This window comes from Zonotrichia leucophrys, chromosome 3, assembly GCF_028769735.1.
Source record: "Zonotrichia leucophrys gambelii isolate GWCS_2022_RI chromosome 3, RI_Zleu_2.0, whole genome shotgun sequence".
Lineage (NCBI taxonomy): Eukaryota > Metazoa > Chordata > Aves > Passeriformes > Passerellidae > Zonotrichia > Zonotrichia leucophrys.
Window position 1 is genome coordinate 79,165,885 of NC_088172.1, and position 16,851 is coordinate 79,182,735.

At 43.4% G+C, this 16,851-nt stretch overlaps 1 protein-coding gene across 2 annotated transcripts in view; it reads right to left on the bottom strand.

The window, feature by feature from the left end:
* Positions 1-11,417, bottom strand: part of SOCS5 (suppressor of cytokine signaling 5) — a 33,849-nt gene extending 22,432 nt beyond the window's left edge. The window contains exon 1 of one of the 2 annotated variants that reach the window (XM_064708943.1): positions 11,316-11,417. The gene's annotated coding sequence lies outside the window, so the exon portion shown is untranslated. Of the gene's footprint in view, positions 1-11,018; positions 11,176-11,315 lie in introns of those variants that run through there. The other variant, XM_064708942.1, reaches the window with a different exon arrangement.
* Positions 11,418-16,851: the final 5,434 nt, after the last annotated feature.

Sequence of the window (16,851 nt, forward strand, 5' to 3'; positions counted from 1 at the left end):
GACAGACTCAACTGGAAGACTTCACAGCCTTGATCCCAAACAATGTCATGCTCCATCCTAAGAGAGCAAACAAGTGAAGCAACATGGGCATATACAGGGACAATATTCTCTTAAAGTTAATACTGACAGTAGAGGACTTTTAGGCCTACAGCAAACAGGAGCTAAAGTCCATAAGGACAAGGTAAGACCCCTCAAAGAGTCTAAAAGAGGGGAAAACTTCACCTCAACTGCAAGAAAATACACAAGGGGAGTATTTTTCCTTCATTCTTCTGACTCTCTTACAAGCAGTCCTGGACATTCTAATTAAATTCCAATCACATATAAGTGAAATCAGAAACAGCCATGGCCATGAACTCTTTACATCCAGTCATGGTTGTTCAACTCCCACTATGGGCAATTGTAAGCTATTTGAAGTGTCATGACTCCAGCACTACCTGCACCCAGCCTAAAATTATGGCAATACCTTTGAACACAGCTACATTTGGTACAAAGTTACCTTTTTTAATTACTCATTTTTTGTCGTTGTTGGGCGGGTTTTTTAGCTTGTTTGTTCTATAGAATACAGTATTTCAGTTGAGAGGGACCCACAATAATCACCTGCTCTAACTGCCTGACCAATTCCGGGCTGACCAAGTTAAAGCACATTTTAAGGGCAATGTCCAAGCACCTCTGAAACACTGACAGGCTTGGGGCATCGACCACCTCCCTAGGGTGCCTGTTCCAGTGTTTGAATAAATAAATGCCTCCCAATGTTCAGTCTGAACCTGCCCTGGAGCAGCTTTGAACCATTCCCACACATCCCATCTCTGGATGCCAGGCAGAAAAGCTCAGCACCTCCCTCTCCACTTCCCTTCCTCGGGGAGCTGTAGAGAACAATGAGGTCATGCTCAGCCTGCTTTTCTCCAAAGCAGACAAGCCCAAAGCCCTTGGCTGCTCCTCACAGGACATTGCTTCCAGGCCTTGCACCAGCTTCGTTGCTTGCCTCTGGATGCAAGGACACAACAGATTTCCATGATCATATGTCCTTCCTACCTGATGAGAAGGGAGAAAAATGCAAAAGCAGAAACAATTCTTTGACCAGGCTAGCACTGTGTTACAGCCCATGGCACACCAGTTTGGCACCACAGCACCAAAACACCGGGCCAACACACTGCCAGCTTCAGCTTGGCAAGGATGGCACAGAACTCCACTTCCCTCACTTCATGGTACGTTCCTTTGCTGCTGCTCCTCACCAAGGAGGCTCAAGTCTGTCTTTCTGTCTGCTCCCACAACAAGCAGAGTGCATGAATACACAGTTTACCCCCAGCTACTTGACTCCTGCACACACAGGACAGGTCTGCTTGTGCAAAGCCTTTTGAGCAGCAACATGCTACACATATTTATTTGAACCCCAGGCTCAGCTCCTGCGTAGAGGCATCACTTCCCTTTAGAGCTAAATACACAGTTCAACTCCAAAATTAGTGAAAAGACAAAATAACATGCAAAGCTAAATGAGTGGGAAACAAAGATTAGGAATACTGGATTCAGCTATACTTAAAGGATTTGCAAACAGTGCTATACTGGTAGGCCCACTAGTGAGATTTTGTAATAGAGAGTTACCTCTGTACACTGACATTCTTTTAGAGATTTGGCTTTCTTTCATCACTGTCCCAAATCAAAGACCAGAATGTTTTCATATGTAGCTGTATCTGTAACACCACAATTCTTATATACAAATCACAAGGGTTTCCAACAGCAAAGACCAAGACTATTTTCCCATGCTAACAACAAACTCCTCTATGTTTGCAAAATGCTTCCCTTTGGATCATTCCTTATAGCAAGACTATGATGTTTTTATAAAAGAAAAGTGCATCCTGGGCATAAGGAAAACTTACAGTGATTAATGAAACCACAGAACTAAACATCCTTCAGAAGAGAGGCATCAGCTGAGCACTCTCACACGCTATTGAATGACTAAAGTACGTCATCCTGCTGCCTCAGAGCACCACTGCTGCCTCTTCAGCCCTCCAGACTGCAGGAAGGCACATAAACAAGCAAGGCAGAAGAGAAGAAGTTCTCTTAGGTATGTCATCCATGATGTCAGCATATTCTTAAATCAACAACTGCTAACTTACTGTCCCCTCTGAATTCAGAATAACTTGAAAAAAGACAGGGTACCATGCTTTAGAGATGACGACCTTACTGTTGACAGGAAGCCTGGCAGCAGCAGGTTTTAAAAATATCTCAACATCAATTTGCTTGTAAGAGTGAAAACTAAAACACTTGCAGAGAATTCCTGTCTATTTTACAGGTAAGCTGTACTCCAGTAACTTCCTCACTAAATTAAATCAGTTTTATACTTTGAGCAACAGCTCACACCACATCTACAAATTACCTAGGTAACAGTTTTGAAAACCTTACTAGCACCTATTCCTATATTTGCCTTTGGCAGAAAAAAGTTTTTGACTCATTTTTACATTCAATTAATCCACAGTCACATTCTTCGTAAAAAGACTTCTGGAAAAACTCAACTTGCTGGAAACAGTAACTGTAATTACTGACCCTCTTGAAGTCAGCCAAAATTAAATTGCAAAGTAGATTTTCTGGCATTCCAGCTAAAACTTAATAGTACAAAGAAAAGCAAGTCTACAAGTGAAAGAAGAAACCAAGCCCAGCATTTGTGAGAACCCAGAAAATGAGATACAAGTGGGGAGTTTATAGGGGAAAACTGAGAATAGACCCTGAACATTCTCTTCTACATTTGTACTACATAACAAAAAGAGTAAAACTTCTGCTTTGCTCATCTTTGCAGTATCAAACTTCTGTCCAAAAAAAGCATTACTATTAAAAAGGACAAATAAGACTTTGTGAAATTTCATAGTAAAGAACAAATCAAACTGTAACTGTATGGCATTTTATCTCCTTACATAACATTATTCTCTTTTCTCTACAGTTTCCAGGTTTATTTCACTTACTGCTCTCTGCAATTATGAACAAAGTCAAACCAAAAATCGTGGTGTGTCTGTATTTCTCAGGAAAACAGAAAACACCACTGCAGGTGTCCCATTAGAAAACTTGTGTGAAATTGCACATGCCACTGTCATTGAAACTGTCAAATCAAGATTCTTTTCACTTATTACAGGCTTTAAAGCAAGTGCAAGGATCACACATTCCTCAACCATGCACAGATATGCTACTAGTATGCCACATTAACTTTACTAGCATTAAAACAATTGGCTTATCATGGTGCAAAATGAATGGCCATTTCATATTTGACTAATGCTTAAAATATAGAATTCATGGGCTATGTAGACATTCTGAAGTTTTTGCTTCTACTGAATTATTTGCATAACAGAAAAAAAAAGTGATTTCATTATGTGATAATTTTTGAGCCTATAAGCAAGAACTTCCAGGACTAAAACCCAAATAATTTCTATCTTAAAAACCACTCCCAAAATAAGCTGAAGATTTGCAGTTACTGCTATCTATTGTCATCTATGATACTCCAGGAGAATATTTTCTACCCATATAAGCTATTGCTGAAAAAGGGCTGTAAAGTTCCTATAGAGCACACCAGCAACAGGGATTTCCATATGTATTTAAATATAGGTACAGTCAAAGAGACAAGCAATGGTACATTGCTATTTTTTTCCATTTTTAAAATTCTGATCCAAACTAGTTGTGAAAAAAGCTAAACATCAGGCACCAAAAACTACAACAGGGATCATCAAATGTGGGGAAAGGGCAAACCAAACAACACTCAAAGCAAGGACATTTCAAACTTTCAAGCTGCTTAAGAAATCGGGTTCTGGCCTGAAAGGAAGTGTAAGTTCAATCAACAAAAAGTCAGGTTTTTCCTGAATTATACAGAACTATAGAACACAATATTTTCCCAAATCTAGTGCCATACTGAATCTAAGTCCAAACCTTGATCTAAGATCCAAGATGCCTACTACTATTTCAGACACCAGTTGCTCTGCTGGTCTGGATCTGGACCTTAAGGCACCAGACCTCATTTATTTTGTTCACAACTGCTGGGCAAATATCAAAACAGAAAATTTGTCCAACACAGTGGTCATCGGTCCCCCTCATAAGCAACTCTGAGCTGTAGTGTATGCAATCACTTGACAGTTTTGAATGTAAGTCACGATCATTCTGACAAAACCACTGAAATTCCTTTAACAGACACTTCACTCCTAAAGGAGTTTGAGAGAACAAAGCCATGTTGTATGCTCATAGGGACTAACAATTCTACCAACAAAAATGCTAAATCCTCTAGCAAATGCTTCAGACCCCAAGGAACCTGAGAAAACAAAGCCATATCATCTGCACATGAGAACTGATACTGGGCAACACAGACTCTTGAGGCAAAACAGCTTTCTCACTTCTCACAGCACAACTACTAGAGCATTATAAACATTAAAACTCCTGATTCCCAGATTTTATCTTTTTAGTTCCAGTAAAGGGAAACAGAACATCATCAGGTCAATCTGAAAGAGTGTGTGTGTTTATTAAAATAACTTTTGCTAGAATACAATTCAATAAAAGTACCTCTATAATATAGACTACTATGTAGATTAACTGAATTTGGGAATAATTTAACTGAGACATGAAAGAACCAAAGAAGACCTAAGAGAATTTAATTTGGAATTGTCATATTGGAAGACTAATTGCTAAGTTATCTTTCTAATAAAGAACAAAAAATGGATTTTCTTTCTCAAATAGACTAACTGAATAGGGGTAAAAAAAATCAGTATTTCTACAACTTTACTAGTGCACATCATGCAAAGTGTCAAGTATAAAGATAGATTTTCTGAAAAAGACCATTTCAAACATTCTCAACTAAAGAGAACTAAGTTATGGAAAGAAACCAACAGTTACAATGTCATAATCCAGATGGGACAGAATTTGTTAATTGCTGAACCAGGCTATATGCTAATCATGTCAGCAAATACTAACAGGCAGACGACACACTCCTGAAATACAGTAATGGGATGTAACATAAGAATAGCCCTGACCATCACAGGGTACACCTAATAAAAATCCTGTCTGGCCAATACATACTGCTCAGTAGAGAATACAACAACAGGTGAACTATTTTTTAACACAGCCCTCATATCCTTTCCTAGAGTCAGTACTCTGCAGTTCAGTGTTTTTAAACCCAGAAACAGTACTTTTGCATTCTCCAAGATATACTATACAATCAATACTTTCAATCTCTTAATTTAAATCTAAATCATGACACATAATCTGTTTTACATCTGTAAGAACCAGAGCTCCTGTTGTCAAAGCTCTTGCTTCCATAAGTAAAGCTTACCAAATCTTAAGAACAATAAATATGATGAATTTATTTGGTGGATAAACCACACACATTTTTGGTGATAAAGCTGGTTTGATACTGAAACTTTAAATCTGATTTATACTCCAATCTACCATCACTGTGGCAATCTGCATTAAGGTCTCAATGTACTATGAACAATAAAATTGAAGCAAAAATCAAAGATCGGGTTCGTTGCCAAAATTTTAGATCATGTCAAATGTCCAAATGAGTTAAACTGCTGGCAAAAATCTGCCAAAATACCCAGTGAGATACTGGCAGCAGAAACTTCACTCACTGAAAAGAGACTTTTCTTACCTTAAGAGTGTGGCTGGATGAGACTTAAAAGAGAACAAGTCACTGCAGTCTGAAGGGACAACATAACACCATCACCCCTCTGTACCCCCACGCCCTGTCACACAGCCCAGAGTTGGTCTCCCTTAACCCACTACCAACTAACCCAGAGGAAAAAAGAAATTAGAACAGTGTGGATTAAATGAACTGGTTGAATAAAAATGGAGAAACTGTGTCAGAGAATCTGGAGACTCCAAGTGGGTAATAACACAAGTGCAATTTAAGACAGGTCAAACAGAAGCTTTATTAACCACGATCGCAGTGAGAGAACATTGAGAGCATCTTTCCTGGCTCTCTGCCAAGCAGCTGCAGACCCCCAAACCATACATTGTTTCAGAGAAAGGCAAGGAAAAGCAATCACATCAATGTTAACAAAGGCAGGTAGCCTTGCCTGGGAGGGATGGACTCCTTAGGTCTGCTGCTGAACAGCCACAAACCTAAGGAGGACTCTGGCACTAAATAATATGACAACATGGAGATGGCTCGTGGTGGAGCCCACAGGGATGGCCTGGTATTATCCTATTTGAGATGCAAAGTTGGAAACAATCAGATTGCTAGCTTTTGGTTGAAAGGAATGTTGTTGGAGTAAAGATAACCCCTTAGCCAGACCTCTCAATCTTAACTGATAATAATTTTACCACTGCAAGGCTTTGACAGCTTAAAAATACATTGTTGCCTTCCTCTTTCAAGCCAAGAGTAAGACCAACAAATGGAAAATCATATCTACCAAGTCAAAAACACTGCAAGACACAACTCAATTGAAATTTTAACTTATTGAGCAAATTTTAAATTAAAAAAAAAAATTTGATAAAATTGATGAGTTAGTGCACTAGTGGAATGATTAAAACACCTCCTTCACAGACCCAAAGTATAAAAGCTCCCCCAAACCAAAATTCATTAACAGGTACTTTTTCCACAAGTAAATCAGTCAGTAAATCAAACAGTGTACATGTCTTGCTGCAAAACAAAAACCCAAGGTACAGAGGCAGAGTAGTTTGATACAAAAACAGATGTACCTAAGCAGATGAAATCCCAAGAATCAGAAGTTAGAGACACCTTGGAGATGGAAGTTTCCTGTTTAAGTTCTTTTCAAGACACAGGGTCTACCCCATTAAACGTGTTCATCCTTAGCTAGGCAAGTTCCATGAACAAAATTAAGTCAAACTGGCATAAGCACCACTGCAAGCTAAATTTCTGTTATTAGAGACCAAAAAGTTGAAGAAATTCTCTTGATCAATTTTCATTAGTTTTGATCAAGCCTAATTCATCCAACTGCAGTCCCTGAGTCTCTACTAGCCTAATGGGAATATTAGGTAGTAAGCCCCAGACATTTTTTATCCCAGAATTACAATTCTTAATCCTATGACTGACATTTGAGTCTTCAGCAATGAGGCCCAAGTTATTTTATTTGGGAGCCAGGCTGACCATTGAATTACTATCAGAATTCATTCTGCTGAGGAGGAACAAAAACATATCAGGTTTAGTACTGCAGAAAAATTATTTTTGATTGCTCCTACTCCACTTCAATTTTTAAGCAATATATCAAATTTCACCTCTGTAAATGTGCCCCAGTGCTGAAATCACTGAAGCACTTGCAAACACTGTAAAAGTTTCTGCCTCTAACAAACTGGTGCTCACCATAGGTATCGCAATACAACAGTATCTTAAGGAATGCGTCACGATCCACAACAGCAGTAAAATATTTCTTGTAAAAACCTTGAGTTTACACAGACTAGTTATGTAGTGCACTGAAATTGCTTTTATTCTGCTGCAACAAAAAGAAAACCAAATTTCTGACTTCTCTGATTCTTCAACTACTGTAAAGATTCAAACTTTCACAAAAAAGGAGTACTGGTTTAAATGTTTCAGTTGATAATGCAGTAAATAATCAAGGAGTCTCCAGCTAGCCCTGAACACACCGTATTCAGCTACATAAAGAAAATACTTCAGAGTCCTCAAGAAGTATTACTGATCTGGGCCAGCCTCCATCTCCCCCTCCTTCCTATCCCAATCTTTCATAGATAGGCTTTAAATGTTTTGCAGCTGTCCAACATTAGGGCCGAAGAATTCAACAACCACGGCACTATAAAAACACAGGGTGAAAAGTAACTATGTTCAGGACCTGTTACAGAGCTAGAAGAGGTTCCTGACTGCAAACTTCTTCACCAAAATCTGGATAAGGCCCTGAGAGCAGATAAACCTGTTAAATTATTCCTTCTTCCTTCCAGATAATTCTTCAAGTGAGTGCCTACCATATAAACTAGTGCAGACTATGCATAACTGCATTGAGTTTTAGCCAACCTCTCTCACAGCCAAAAATATCAACCACCACCACTGCACACATTTTCTTACTGAGATTTTCAGAAGGTCTGCATAATCTTGTAACTACAAAGTTAGTGAGCCATTTCATATTTCCTGAAACTAAACTGCACATCAGATGATTCACCAATTAGTGTATTCATGAAGCTTTAAGAACCAATCAAAATTTCATTTTTGTTGAAAAATTTAACAGAAATGTCCAGCTGTATGCATGGAGGGAGCATGTGGGCTCTTCTCCTTTATTTAACTTAACTAACAGCTACGTTAGCTGGTGAAAAATATTCAGTGTGTCAAAGTTAATTTATCAAGCTGACAAAGTATAAGGGCTCCAGAAGGTATAGCATACATTTACTAAATTTTAAATACAACATTTTAACTAGATATAGCTCAAAGATTAAAATAAGCTGTCCAACAAGCAAACCACACAAATACATATCACTCCAGGGCACTTCTTATTTAATGGAGCAATTGCATGCTTGTTTCAAACTAATGCATAGGTCAGCATATCAGAAAAGCTGATCATCCTTCAGACCTCAAATCCCATAAATTAAAACATGTTCTTTTAAACTAGATGGGTATCTTTGGAAGACAGAGGGCTACTCAGTACAGTGCAGGCCATGTTCAGATGGAGGGGAGGCACTGCTTGTTGTACAACCAAACCTTGCACGCCCTGGAAGCCTCTAGGCACAAACACAACCAGGTAAAACCAAGTGCTCATTTCCCCCTAAGGCTGAAACTAGGAAGCACAGCTCTTGGGAAAACAAGCCAAGGAAATCAGCCTAAAGCAGACAATTATTCAGGAATTACTTAACTAGCCAACCTATTCCAATACTTTGGAATAAAAATCAGTATTTTAGGAGCTTATGATGAAGCCTTTACATCAAAAGTCATTTCATCTATGAAGTCAGGAATGTACAATTTAGTAAACAAAAAGGCATCCTGTTTAGATTTTACATTTGTTTTCACTATTTGCAACAATAAATAAAATATCACCAGTTTAACTAAATTTTAAGAATAGGTAAAATTGCTGTATGGAAGTTACATGGAGTGATCTGAATCCACAAAGTATCTATCAAAAATTTAGCCATTTTGTAGGAAGCTATCACAGGATGAGGTGCTTTACAACTACTAATAAAAACCATCACTGTTGTTTGATTAGACAAAAATCCATCTCTAAGCATAATGAATGAGCCCTAAAAATGCATGTTATACCATCTTTGGTTATATGTCCATCAAGGAAACATCTAATTTGAAGAACAGTCATCTCTCTAGAACCTTGCTGCAGAGTGACAGGTTTCACATGTTGCAAAGAAGATTTAAAAGAAACCCTGTCTGCTTGAACACAGTTGATTTCTAATCCCTTGCTTTTGCTCCCTCTTTCTTAGATGTACCTGCCATCATTAAAAGAGCAACAGAAGAGAAATTCTAGATATTCCTACAAGGACTTATTCAGCCGTTTTTGCAATGCTCTCATACACATGAAGTCATGTCAAGCTCCTGCTACCCAACAGTCTGAATTCACTGCCTGATTTGTATTGCTAATGCAATGCTGAAAACCAGAGCAGAGGCAGGACATTTAGACCAACTGGAAAATCAGAACAGATTTCATCCACTCAGTCCACCAGGTCACAGAATTGGTTTGTTTTCTCTTTCTTGTAACTTGCTTTGGACTGACAAATAATTCACTCTGCCATACTTAGTCATGTACAGAAATGTAAAGAATTGGATCTGTTCTGACAGAAACTCTATTGCTAAGGCTATTGCTTCGATATGAGGTCCATTTGAGTATGCTGGTTTACAGACTGACAACTGAATGAAGTAGGAGGTTGCTAACTTGGAAACTTGCCTCCTTTCAAATGTCTCACTGCAGCAAACTCATCAGCTGAGGATATTCAAGGTAACAGGGGTTATGCTCAGGCTGAGAGCTGCATGAGATCTTCAGCACAAGCTTCTCATGGCACAAACTTGCATGACACAAGGTCTTGAGGTGCACGGATCACACTTCCAGATTTCTATGGATGTAACATTCCCAAACAATACTGGAATTAGCTCCAGTGAAAAAGCATCTTTGCGTGGTTTGTGTGGTATGGCCTGGGATCACACCTCACAGAATGGGATATGGTGCCACATGATGAACAGCATAAAATGTATTGCTTACAATCAGAAACAGTGCAGAAAACTTCAACCAGCTTTACAGGAGAGGGAAAAAAATAAAAGAGGGGAGGATTCTGTAAGTATTCAGGGAATGGAAACAGACTATTGTACATGCTGGGTTCATAAGACCACATCACCAGATTACACACAACGCTGATGAAAGAAATATTCAGAGACAGAAATGTATTCCATGGGAATAAGCTCCTGTGATTCAGTGCAAGTATTGAAGTACAAAGTTAACAACAACAGCAGAAATAACTCGATTTACTGTTCCTACAATTCCAAGAAATCATTCACAACTTCGAATCAGATGCGTATAAGGACCACTTGCAAACTTTTATGCGCTCTCACGAGGGAGCCCGGCCCGCTGCCTAGCGCACGCCGCTCCGCAGCGGGGGTTAACGGGAGCCTGGCGGCCCCGAGGTCCCTTCAGTGGTCATTCTGCCAGGACATTTCCATACGGACACGCCGTGCGGGCAGACTCGGGCACAGGAGAGCGCCGAGCGCCCCGCTGCTCCCGCACCGGCCCCCGATGGCCCCGGTGCCGACCCCGGGCAGCGCCGTCCGGCCGGGCAGGTTCGATGCCCGCTCGCGGGGCTCCGCTCGAGCCCTCAGCGGGGGCCGGCACCGAACGGAGCCGCCCCCCCGCTCCGCTCCGCGCCTCCCCCGCCCCAGGCGCCCTTCTCCCGGCCGCGGCTACAGCCCAGTTCTCGCCGTCTCTTCCCCCGGCCACCGACGCCCTCGGGCCGGGACAGGGCGGCAGCTCCCGCCTCCCTCCCGCACGGAGCCGCGGCCTCGGCGAACGGCAGTGGGGCCGCGGCCGCCGGGGGGCGAGCGGCGCAGGCAGGTCCCGCCCGCCCGCCGCGCCCGCGCCCCGACCGGAGACAGCACCTACCGCTGCGCCGTCCCGGCGGGGGCAGCGGCGCCTCAGCGCCGTCCCGGCGGGGGCAGCGCCCGTAGCATCCCCGGCCCGGGCCCGCCGCCGGTGCCGCTCCCGGAGCGACCGGACCGAGCCCCCTCCCTCCCTCCGCCCAATGTAAAATAGTTCCCCGGGCCCCGGAGCGGAGACACCGGGAGCGACACCTCGCCGGCCAATGAGAGCCGGCCTGGCCCCCCGCAGCGCCAATGGGAGAGGCGGGTCGGCGGGGGCGGGGCGTCGCCCAGCCAACCGGGGCACGGCGCTCGCACTGACCCGCTAGGCTGTCTCCGGTGGCCTCCATTGACCACCATCTTGGAGTCGGGCGGGATGCCCGCGCCGGGAATGGGGCGGCCGCCGGCGGCCATCTTGGGTCCGGGCGGAGCCACGTGCGGGGGCGGGCGGCGGGGAAGGAGCGGCCGAGCGGAGCCCCCGCCCCGCCGGCAGCCGGAATTCCCCGCGACAGCCGGCGTCAGGGGTGGGGCGGAGCGGGAACGGCGGGGGGAAGCTGGTGGCTTCTCGCAGTGCGGCTCCCGAAGCGCCGGATGCTGCGCAGGCACGGACCGCCCCGGCACTGCGTCTGCAGGCGGCTCCTTGCACGCCGCAGGGAGCAGCAAAAGCTTAACGCGTGGAGGACCTTGGAGACACGTCGGTATTGTGGAAAATGCGTATTTTGGGATTGGCTTTTCGCAAATATTAAAATGAATATTATATGTGTTGTATTAGAAAGTAATGCTGTATTAATTCTCTTAAGTGGTTTAATATAGTTTTAGGTTATAAAAATTGTTAAAATAGAAACTATGCTATGTAGCATACTTTTTTTAAAAGAAAGGACTGGCAGCGAGATAGCAGCCACAGGACACCTAAATCTTTCAGAGAAAGAGAATTTATTGCCCCATTATCAGGAGAACCGAACTTCTTCCCACCTCGAAGGCACTGTTAGGATTCAGAGGAAGAAGCTGACGATGACCAGACAGAATCCTGTGTTTGAATGGAATTTATGCATCGTGTATGAGATGTATGAATACGCAACAGGCTATTACTTTTAAGGGTTAATCCTTTGTTAACGTGTGCCCTTTTACGGGCCTGTGCTGCCCAGAAAAAGGTACCCGGGCGTCCATAACTCTTTGTTTCTATTGTCTCATATTGTCCTAATACAAATTGTCCAAATTATTATTACTCTAATTGTATTACTATTTTTATAACCATTTTATTATTATTAAACTTTTAAAATTTAAAAAACCCCAAGTGATTGGCATATTGTTGGGAGCAATACCCCATTCAAAGCAGTTTCATCTCCCTTCCCCCGTGTAATGGAGAGCACATCCATGGCTTGGCCTAAGCGCTGATGAAGGAACATCCAGCAAAGGAATCGCCCTCTGCTGCACCAGCACAAAAAGATGGCTGCTATTCCAAGTGACAGAACATATCCCATTTTCCTGTGTCTGGCAGGCACACTGGGACACTACGGTGCATTCAGATGAGGAAGGATGCAGGACCCTTCGGAGGGAAGGGTCCAGGGTTTACTCTACTGGGAGGCAGCAGCAAGCAGAGAATGGCAGGAGCCGGTTCCCTCGGCATCTTTCTCAGAGGCTTTTGGAGAGGACACAGAGCGTGTGCGCAACAAGCTTGCAGGTGGTGCTAAAGCAGGAACAGTGAGTGCTGAAGGACAGAGCTGCCATTTAAATGCATCTAGACCGGGTGGGCAATGACCTGATAGGAAGCCTGTGAAACCCAGCAAGGATGAACGCAAGGAAATTTGACAGGTCCTGCACTTGGGAAGGAACAGGCCCCTGCAACAGCACAGGGTGGAGACTGATGGGCTCTGGAGCAGCTTTGCAGCAAAGGATGTGGGGTCTCGTTGGACAGCACATTGGCTATGAGCCAGCAGTGTCAGGCCAAGAGCATCCCGGGTCATACAATTGGAAGCATAGCCAGTAGGCCAAAGAAAGAGATTATTTATTTCTGCTCAGCTACTTGTGGAATAGTGCATCCAGTTTGGGGTCACAAAATGCAAGGAAAATCTCAACAAACTAAAACAAGTTCAGTGGAAGCCACCAAGTGCTCCAGGGGAAGGGGCAACACTTGCCCTGTGAGCAGATTTTGAGGTAACCACCCTGGATTAGCCTGAAGAAGAGACAACTTAAAATACTTCAGTATACAGAACACAGCCTAGCCTCTACATTACCATCAAAAAACCCCAAAGATTAAATAATACACTGTATAAGCAATTCTGCACCTTGGAAGAGGATGAAAAATATATTGAAACATAGCTAATGGATGTTAGTTGCATTCAAAATGATACAGATGAGCCAGTGTGTGAATTTACATTTCTAGAGCGGGGTAGCACTCATGAAGGATTCATGTGCACCCCGCACAAATGCAGCTGAATTGCCACTTGGCAGCCCAACATAAATAGTGCAAGAAAGAATGTGCTAACACATAGCAACAACAGGCAAAATAAATATAGAGGCAGCATAGCCAGGATCTGGTTAGCAATTCAACATGGGGAAGTGTAAGTCCTGCACCAGGGGAGCAGCAGCCCCAGGTGCCTGTACGTGCAGGGGGCTGTCCCAGCAGCTTTGTGGGAAGGTCCTGGTGGGCACCAGGTTGAACATGAGCCAGCAACACACCCTTGATGCAGAGAAGGATAGCAGCAGCCAGGGCTGCATGGTGCCAGCAGGTTGAGGGAGTTGGTTCTGTTCCTGTCCTCAGCACTGGTGAGGCTGAACCTGTGAAGCTCCCCAGTACAAGGGAGGTACAAAGCTACTGCAGAGAGCTCAACAGATGGTCGCTCAGGTATTAGGGGATTGGAGCACCTCTCCTGTGAATAGGGGCTGAAGGAGATGGGGCTGTTCTGGCTGGAGAAGGCTTAGAAGAGGATCTTACTCAGGTGTATAAATACCTGAAGGGAAGATAGAAAGAGGGTGAAGCCAGGGGTTAAACCACAACAGTCTTTTCTGCAATTATCCAACACTGACTCCACTTGTATAAAAGTTCTATGAATCAGTTTTAACCTCAATTTATAGGCTGTTTCACTTTTTAATTAATTCTGTAGCAAATGGTAGCATTTTCATTTCCAGTATGCGGTAAAAATTTTTATGCTAGATACTTAAAACTTATCAGAACTATAAAGTTTTAGAAACATAAACCCTCAGATTTGCTACATCTCTTTATATTTGTAGAGTAGGTCCTCTTGATTTTATCATTTTTGTCAGGATTAAAGTTCAGCCAACAGTGTTCATCTAATGAAAACACCTGCCATTCTGGCCTGCTACTAGGGCAAAGAACTTACAACTGGCTGGAGAGAAATAATCAACTGCTTTGTTTCATTTTAAAGATCTGATGATAGGATGGAGGAAAAGAAAGGAAATAGGTTGCTACATGCTGTAAACAAGAAGAAAAATTCCTAATACCAGCAGAGCTAAGCTGTGGGCAGAGCTCAGCAAGGTGGAGACTGTGCGGCTGGTGGTTATCATGTCCAAGCTCATGGTTATCATGCCCTGACCCACACAGCTGTAGGACATACTTTGATTGTGTGAGGGAGCATTGATGCAAGGGACCAGCTCTGAGCCCTCAAAGCATGATGGAATTTGCTGTGGCTGCTCTGCACTACTGTGTGGGGCATCTGAAGAGCTCTGTCTGTAACACTGGGAAGGATATGAGAAAGCCATGGACTGTGGTGGGTGTTCCAAATTATGAGGATGCAATGAGCCTTTTGGAAGAAATCAGATCACCTTTCTCAGGGTGTGTACCCACCCTTGAATGAAAAGCAATTCCCTGGGGAAATTTCTGGGCAACCCCATCTTTCGTATGGCAATTAATTTTCCTGATGGAGGGCAATGATCTGTGCATTGTAGGAGGACATGGGGATGCTGTGAGGAAACACCACTTGGAAGAAGGTGATCAGAGGCTGGAAACTGAGCTGGCTGCTACCTCCTACATTGGCTTGCTTTCATCTTTCAGTGTTTATTTCCCAGGCACGCCGCCAGCCCGGGGTGTGTGCTGCCAACAATGCAGTGCTGCGGGGCATGCTGTGCACAGTGCCCTCAGTCTGCCACTCCTGGGTGACACTGCCCACTTGCTGTCCTATGGGCCACCGTGCTTGCTTCACCAGCCCCACATTAACCATGTTTCCTTAGCCCAAATCTGCTGGATTGTTGCTGCTCTGTGTGTCCCTGGCTGATCCTGCTTCTGTATTGCAAATTGTCTGACCCTGGCAACCTCTGCATCTCTGGCCCCAAGCCCTCTCTCCCACTTCCTTGTCCAGAATTTATCCTCTCTTCTGCCTAGAGCAATTCTGAGAAAGCAAATGCAGGCATAGATCTTATGATGATCTTAAATAAAACTTTTTCATTCCAGATGGAACTTAATAAATTTGAAGAAGTTAGTCAATGTACATGTTCTGTCCTCACTCCTAACAGCCACATACCAAACCTCGGTGTCAGGGGCTGTAAAACTGAATTGGACTTCAGCAAGGCAAAAGAGCACTTTTAAATTCTGGCTGATGTGGCAAGCAGCCTTCTCTGCAGACCCATCATCTGTGCCCAGAAATCTGTGTGTCTGTGGAACTGAGGTGCAGATACAGTGGCAGGAATTTCCTGCGCTAGGGTGCATTTCTAGGCCGTGGTGACACACCAAGCCAGAGGATTGCCCATGGGAATCAAGACAGTCATCATTAGTGTGAGTACTCCATGCTGCCTCCTTACTTCCAGTCTTTTTCCATTCAGAGTGAGATGAATATTACTCTCTCCTTCAGCCAGGCAGAGAAGAATAATTAGTGATGGAAAACCTAGTATAATAGCAAGGAAAGAGAGGAGGAGTAAAACAATAAGCACTTTCATTATCCTGCTGAGGAAATCTCGGTGTCTGTGGATAAATCCTTTCAGCAAAGGATACCTTGAAGCAAAAGGCTGATGAGCATGTACTAGATAAACCACAAGATTTGGGAAGAGGGACTTGCAATAGGGACAAGAGATTTCTGCAAAGCAAAAGTGGACAATCCTGGGAAAGGTAGAGCAAATGCAGGGTCTTGTCTGGTGTCTAATCTAACAAAAATAATCCCAACATGGCACAGCTTCAGGATTAAGAATGGAGGAACCCTCATCAGCAGGCCAGCCTGCTGGGCACCTTCACCTACCAAGTGCTGCCCTGCTTTGCCTTCACTGACCTCTGGCAGCTTTGCTTACATGTAAAATCAGTCACAGCTTGGTGATCTGTTTGTTCACAAGCAGAATCATGTTAATTTTACAGGACCAGAAGTTCTATCTTGCCTAAATAAATAGAAGGCGAGGTTGCCCTTAAGAATGCAAGAACTTTAGGTATCAGAAGAAAAATAGATTTTTGAAATGTTGATTTGAACATCCAGCACACCTGCCCTTGCCAGGGACTGCCCTTCAAAGCAAAGGCAAGGCTGGTGAAGTGACTGGACTAAGCTGGACAATATAAATCCAAGTTTGTTTCATCTGGGCTAATTGAACATGACTAGAAATAGAGGGGCATGAAATAAGGATACCCCCAGTGTAATCACTGTGGTGGAGGAAGAGCTCAGAAGGGGCTGGTTACTTTCTTTCCAGCCCTTTGCTTCCCTCTGCCTCCTCCACTGCAGCTGAGCTGGACAAAAGACCTGGAAGCCTTTATGATTTTTTTGGAAGCTGAGTCATTTGGGTGGATGAAATAAGAACATCTATGATACTCCTTTCTCCATTGTTCTGTACTTTGAATAAGCATCGACATCAAAGCTGAAACATCAACTTTCTGATTTGGTTGCAGGATCCCACTTTGCATAGGTGTTAATAGTGACTCCTCCTGC